General features: G+C 36.6%; 1 pseudogene; it reads left to right on the top strand.

Annotated features, from left to right (window-relative positions):
- The first annotated feature begins 1496 nt into the window (after positions 1 to 1496).
- On the top strand, positions 1497 to 2547 carry LOC102831903 (annotated as a pseudogene).
- The last annotated feature ends 4268 nt before the right edge of the window (positions 2548 to 6815 follow it).

The following is a 6815-nucleotide window of genomic DNA, read 5'->3' as shown; positions in this document are numbered from 1 at the left end:
CCAGAGATGGAGACAGAGATAATGACATGGAGAGATGGAGCAGCTGGGGACTCTAGACTCACGGAAGGAGAGGGATTGTGTGCTGGTGGCTGGGGGGCAGGTTTGCAGGGTATGCTCTTTGAGTTTTGAATGATTGAATATTCCTTAGTGTTTTGGTGTACATCCAAAACAAAAAACAAAAACAGAGGGACTAGAAGCAAATACTGTTGAGTGATGATGCATGGAGGGAATTGTAATCATTGCAATGAAACGAAATACAAAAGGATGAGTGCAAAGCTGATGTTCTCCCATGTAAACTATCACTGAATTTACAGTAAAAACTTAAAAAAAAAAAAAAAAGTCATCAGGATACTTCAGAATAAAATTAATGAATGCCAGAACAATCTCACTCATCTATGTATACAAATTCTATTGCATTTTGGTTTTGCTTGATATTTAATATAATAAATACATTGTTATAGACTAGAAAGGAAGTCAGGCTGAAATTCTGTTGTCCATGCTGCCCAATTGAAACACAGGGCTGCTACTTACTGAACTTACTGACTGAAACTTTGGGGAAGTAAATCTGGTTGAGATAAATTTTATTACCTGTTGTTGTTGTTAAGTGCCATAGAGTTCATTCCGATTCATAGTGACCCTATGTAGAGTTTCCAAGGAGTAACTAGTGAGTTTGAATTGTCCACTTTAAGGTTCAAACCAACCTTGTGGTCCAGCACACTAACCCATAACACCACACCAGGACTCTTTTATTACCTGTAGGTTAAGAATATTAATACCTGTTTTATATAGTTGATTTGAGAGTCAAATGAAATAATTTACATAAAGTCAATTGTATCACACTTGATGTGTATGCAAATTGATTTATATATTAATATATGGAAAATAATTTATGTGTAGATATAAATATATAGCAACAAAATAAAAATCGCCATTTTAACTTTAAAAAAAAATCAAGGGGTTCTGGTGTGGCTCTGTAGGATAAGCACTAGACTATTAATCACAAGGTCAGCAGTTCAAACTCATCAGCCACTCCACCAGGTATTAGATGACACTTTCTAATCCCATAAATATTTACAGCCTTGGAAATCCTACACAGGGTCACTATGATTAAGACTCAACTTGATGGAAGAGAGTCTGGAGTTTTTTCATATTGATTCCAGAACCTGCCCCCACATCCCCAAGTATACAGATCCATTTTCCAGGGATAAGGATAAAAGATTGTGTTGTTGTTCTTGTTAATTTTCATGGTGTCAGCTTTGACTCATAAAGGTCAAGTATAGGGTTTCTCATGAGCAACTAGTGGGTTTGAACTACTTACCTTAAGGTTAGCAGCCCAGTGCTTATCATACAGCACCACTCCAAATTCTTCAATATAGATTACAACTCAATAAAAAGAAAACAAAAATCTCTCATAACTGGACCAACAAACAACATTGCAATAAATATAAAAAATAATTTATGTTTGGTGCCAGGCCATTGGCTCCAGACAAATAAACATGAAGTCCATCTTCCATGAGAAACAAGAAGGCTCACTTTGCGCTCCACATTGCCTGAACAATCTATTGCAAGGGGAATATTTTAGCCCTGTGGAATTATCCTCAATTACATATCAGCTGGATGAAGAAGAGAGGATGAGGATGTGACGATTACCACACATTTTGAATCAACCTTCTGGAAACATGATGACAGTGTTTTATTTTGTTTTGTTTTCTATCCAAGTTATAAAAAATGCCTTTAAAGTTTGGGGTTTAGAACTAATCCAGTTCAACAGTCCAGAATATCAGAGGCTCAGGATCAACCATATAAATGAAAGATCATTTAGATGCAATTATAAAGAACACTGGTTTATAGTTAGAAAATTAGGAAAACAGTGGTTTAACTTGAATTCTTTCTTGATGGGTCCAGAGTTAATATCACACACATACCTTGCACTTTTCTTTGTACAATTACAAGAGAAAGGCTATTCTATATTTGTTGTTAAGGGTGATCTGCCTGATTGGGAAGCTGACCAACTTCTGCAGATGATCTGAGTCCAACAGATGCATCGACCAATACTTTCGTCACGTACTGGAGAAGAATGAGCACAACTGAAAGATCAGAGAGTCCAGAAAACAGACCTGGAACGAGTCTGGGAACCAAACTATGGACCAGGAATTTTAGATGAAGATGAGGAAAATTTGAAGAGGACTCTGGCACTAAGTCACCATGAAATCAACATGGAACACTAAGAAGTCGATCTCCACAGGGCTATTAGCTCAGCATGCAAGGTAGTTCCAGAAATATATTGCCAGACATCAGGTACAAACCTTAGTTCAGAAGAGTTGCAGAAGAGAAGAGAAGCCTACTTTGAAAAGCAGCAGCGGTAGCAGCAGTAGCAATTAGACCCTTCAGGACTAGTGTCACATCCATGTAAAAGCCCGACCACAAGTTCAGGAGTACTGGGGACTGACCTAAGTGATAATATAAGTGAAGAAGATATGCTTCAGGTGGCTGTGACCATGTCCTTAGAAACTTAGAAATAATTTGAAAACAGAAGGAGAAAAATAACAATGTCTTTTAAAAACCTTTTCAATATTCCTACTTTCCAACTTTCCCCTGTGTGATTACATCTAGTTCTTTTTAATAATTTGTCAGAGAACAACATACAACAGAGAAAATAAGACTCATGGTGGTTTGCAAACAAAATGGTTTAAAAAATGTGAAAAGGCATCAGTTGTAGGACAAAGTTATGGTCCTCCACATACTAGCCAAAGAGGCTTTCCACAATTAAAGAAATTTTAAATAGTTTATATATATATATAATGATTGAAGCATATATATATATATATATATGTTTGAAGATTGAACTTGTCAAGGATTTAATTTTACTTGGATCCACGATCAAAGTCATGTAAGCAGCTTTCAAGAAATCAAACAATGTATTGAATTGGGTACATCTGCTGCAAAAGATATCTTTAAAGTGTTAAAAACCAAAGATGCTACTTTGAGGATGAAGGTGCAACTGACTCAAGCCTTAATATTTTCTATCAGCGTGTATGCATGTTAAAGCTGGGTAATGAATAAGGAAGAAAGAAGAATCAATGCTTTTGAGTTATGGTGTTGTCAAATAATATAGAATCTAGGAGAATGTAGACTATGGACTGACTGGAAGAAACATACCTATCTTTGAAGAAATACAGCGAGGATGCTCCTTAGAAATGAGAATGGGAAGAACTCATCTAACTACTGTGTACATGTCCTTAGGAAAGGTATATTGTTTGGCAAAATATTGGATCAGTGAAAAATGGAAAGACCCTCAACAAATGGCTAAATTAGGCTCAAGCATAGGAATGATTGTGAGGATGCTGCAAGACCAGATAGTGTTTCATTCTGTTTTACACAGTGTCTTTGTAAGTTGGAGCCAACTCGAAGGCAGCTCACAACAATGTTCTAGGGTGTCAGTTTTCCCTCATGTATGTTTTGCTCCATATTGATGCTTTTCTACTCTTGCCTAGTCCACTTCTTTATTAATCCTTCTCCCAGATATGTCATTCACATTTCTACTCATATCATATAATTCTAATAGAAACAGAAAAAAAACAAACAAACAAACAAACAAACAAAAAACCTTGTGTGGCAGAAAAATATATATGCATTTGACTGCTGTATTATATTTTAAAGAATGGAAAACAAATCAAGGGCATCGGGTGAATAAGAATGCATGCATGTGGATTTCTTTCTTGCAACTAAGCAATGTTTTCTTCTGTGCTATGACTAAAGATTAATAGTCCAAGCATTAAATCAAGAAAGGCTGATCAGGGTGATCATATCAGTATATAACGAAGATTTAGCTGGAGGAGAGAAGAATGACTTAATTACATAAAAACTCTAGATTTCACTTTAAGTTTGTCACCATATTTTAATATCTCTTAAGGACAATGTGCCAGATACTGATGATGGCAACTTAAAGATTGATAAAAGTATTTCAATTTGAGTTCCTCCTTTCTTTATATCTCTGTTGGACTGATTGTTGTATCTATAATATCAACAGAGGGCTTCATTTTGAACTTTTCACCCTCCTGTTTTGTGTCATAGTATTGGTAGCATGCCACACCCCCAAGAAAGCATCCCTTCAATAGATTGGCTGCTTACAGCCAACCATCATGGAGATAATTCCTGTATGAAGTTTCATCACCACAGAAATAAGTACATTCCAACTTCCAAACTTCTAGAAATCTTGGCCTAGACAAGTTGGTACAAAACCCTAACCACTACACATTTTTGCTTTAGAGTGGTGTATGTAGGTTACCTGACTTTTCAACCATGATCCAGAATCGACAAGTCAGCAAGTAGCAACAATATAGTTTTTCAGTTGCTTTAATTTCTGAGCTCATTTTCTCACGGGATATAGCTACTCTGGATGGCAGTATATGATCGAGAAGAGCAATAAACCATACTCTGTGAATTTAAGTGGTGGAAAAGGTACAAATCAGAAGAAAGAGAGTCACAGGGTCACTTGACCAAATCCCAGTTTGTTGATTCTTCTCTAGCCAAGATCTCAACTTTGCAAATCTAAAGTGCAGCATTTTGGGAAAGATTATACCCTGTTGTTGCTATTAAGTGCCACTGAGTCAGTTCTGACTCATAGTGACCCTGTATTGGATTTCCAAGTAGCAGCCAGTGAGCTTGAACCTCCAACCTTGTAGTTCAAACCAAGCTTGAAGTCCAGCACATTAATCTGCAGTGCCATACTAGGACTTGTAATCAAAAAGACCTGCTGTCATTGTTAAGTGCCATTGAATCAGTTCCCAAACATAGTGATCATATATAAGGTTTCCAAGGAAAGGCTTTCTACTCCCGTAAAGATTTACACCCTCAGAAACCCTGTACATACCCTGTCACTATGGGTCGGAACCATTCGACGGCACTTAACAACAACAACAACAAGGAGAGGCTGGTGGATTTGAAAATCCAACCTTGTGGTTAGCAGTCCAGTACTTATCCACATCAGGATGTTGGGAGGGATGAATGCCAAAGAGCAAGGGATCAAAAAGAAACAACTCTAAAACAAACTTTCTTGATACATTGAGACTGTAAAACCCATTGAATCTCTTGTCTACAAAGAATAATTAAGGCTTAAAAAGATAGTATCCTATGAAGTCATCTTTGAACTAAGCACAATTTAGCTCATTTAATAAAGAATGTTCTTTACCACTGTGAAATTTAAAAGAATTATCTACAAAGATTAAGTGAACAATAGTAACTCTAGATTACTATGAGAACTTTAAGTAAGAGAGTCTCAATTAATGGTGGTGAAACACTATAGACAGAGAATGGGAGAGAAAGGCAATACAATGTAAAATATGTAACAATTGTCAATAAATCATAGTTAATAAAAATTGTTCAAAATATTGTCAGATATAATGCCAGAAGGTGAACCATTCCACATGACTGTGGAAGAGCTCTAATCAAAGTAGATTAGAACATGATGATGTAAATGGATTAAAGCTTTTGTGACCTTCATTGCCTAATGGGACACAACTCAAAATGAGGCGAAACAGCTGACAATATTCAATAATAAGAAAAACATGGAATACACCAAATAAGAATCTACCACTCATCTCATTAGTAAGCTCCCTCACTTTCCAAGGTTCTGATATTTCTTGCAATGTATCTCAGTACTCACCAGTCATCCAAGGTATGGCTCAGGTAGTTGTAGAGGTTGGTAAGTACCAAATGCATAGTTTGAGCTCTCTCTTGTTTAGTCAAGCAGAATACACCAGGATTCATGCCACCAAGTTGGCTCCCCAGAGTTCTGAGTTAGGTGTATTTTATGGTGTCTGATTGATGTTCATCAGGATGATCCAGCACCTGAAGCAGTCTTCTGCACATCCTGAATTGGAAAGGAGATGGTCATAAAGATAATATTTTGCTCACTTCCAAGGTGTTGATGGAGATGTGCTTTCAGCCTTGTGACATGTAAAAGGTCAGGTTTAGGATATGTTGACCGTTACTGCAAATATTAGGCTGGACAGTTCTACTCCTAGCATGTTCTATGACTTCAGCCTCCTACTTTTCTTAATTAAGCAGGAATTTGGTAGTTTGTCTACCAAAGGGACAATTTAAAATGGAAAGTGAGTTCTTGTTTTAACACTAATATCAGAGACTGCTAATTTGCAGACCAGAACTGTAAGGACACTAAGGATAGTAACTTAAGACACTCTCTCTAGTGAGGTGGGACTCAAGATATATCCAACATTGATCCTGTCTCATTAACATAACCACAACTCACTCCAAAATGGGACTATGGCCATAGGCACAGAGGCTAAGATTTCTAGTAAATCACAAAATGGAGAAAAATGAACTTTACCTCAATGACTTTTCAGACTTGTTCCAGGCCATGCCAGTTGGGAAATACTTGTAACAGCCTCACAAGCAGAAGTCAACTTGTATGTATAAAGAGGTAATCTTCTTTAAAAAATGATTTATGATCAAATATTACTCACTAGAATTCCAAACGGCAAACCTGAGAAATAAACTCCCATCTTCAGAATGAAGAAACAAGCCCAGAATGGCAAGATCAATGATTTATTAGCAGAATCAGAACTACACCTGAATTGCTGTCTTCTACTATGTTTTTCTTTACTTGCTTGGTTTTTTCCCTGAATCTCTTCATGGAATCAGTTCTGTGTTAAATATTTTTGAAATAAAAATGTTTTTGGTAAAACATATATGTGTATATTCTTGAATACAGTGACCACAGAAAGGAACAATCATTGCTCCATCTTCTGTCTAAGGCAATCCAGTAAAATCTCATAATTTTCTAAAAGCATAGG

This window comes from Chrysochloris asiatica, unplaced genomic scaffold (assembly GCF_000296735.1).
Source record: "Chrysochloris asiatica unplaced genomic scaffold, ChrAsi1.0 scaffold00136, whole genome shotgun sequence".
Taxonomy (NCBI): Eukaryota; Metazoa; Chordata; class Mammalia; order Afrosoricida; family Chrysochloridae; genus Chrysochloris; species Chrysochloris asiatica.
This window is presented reverse-complemented; position numbering and strand designations above follow the sequence as displayed.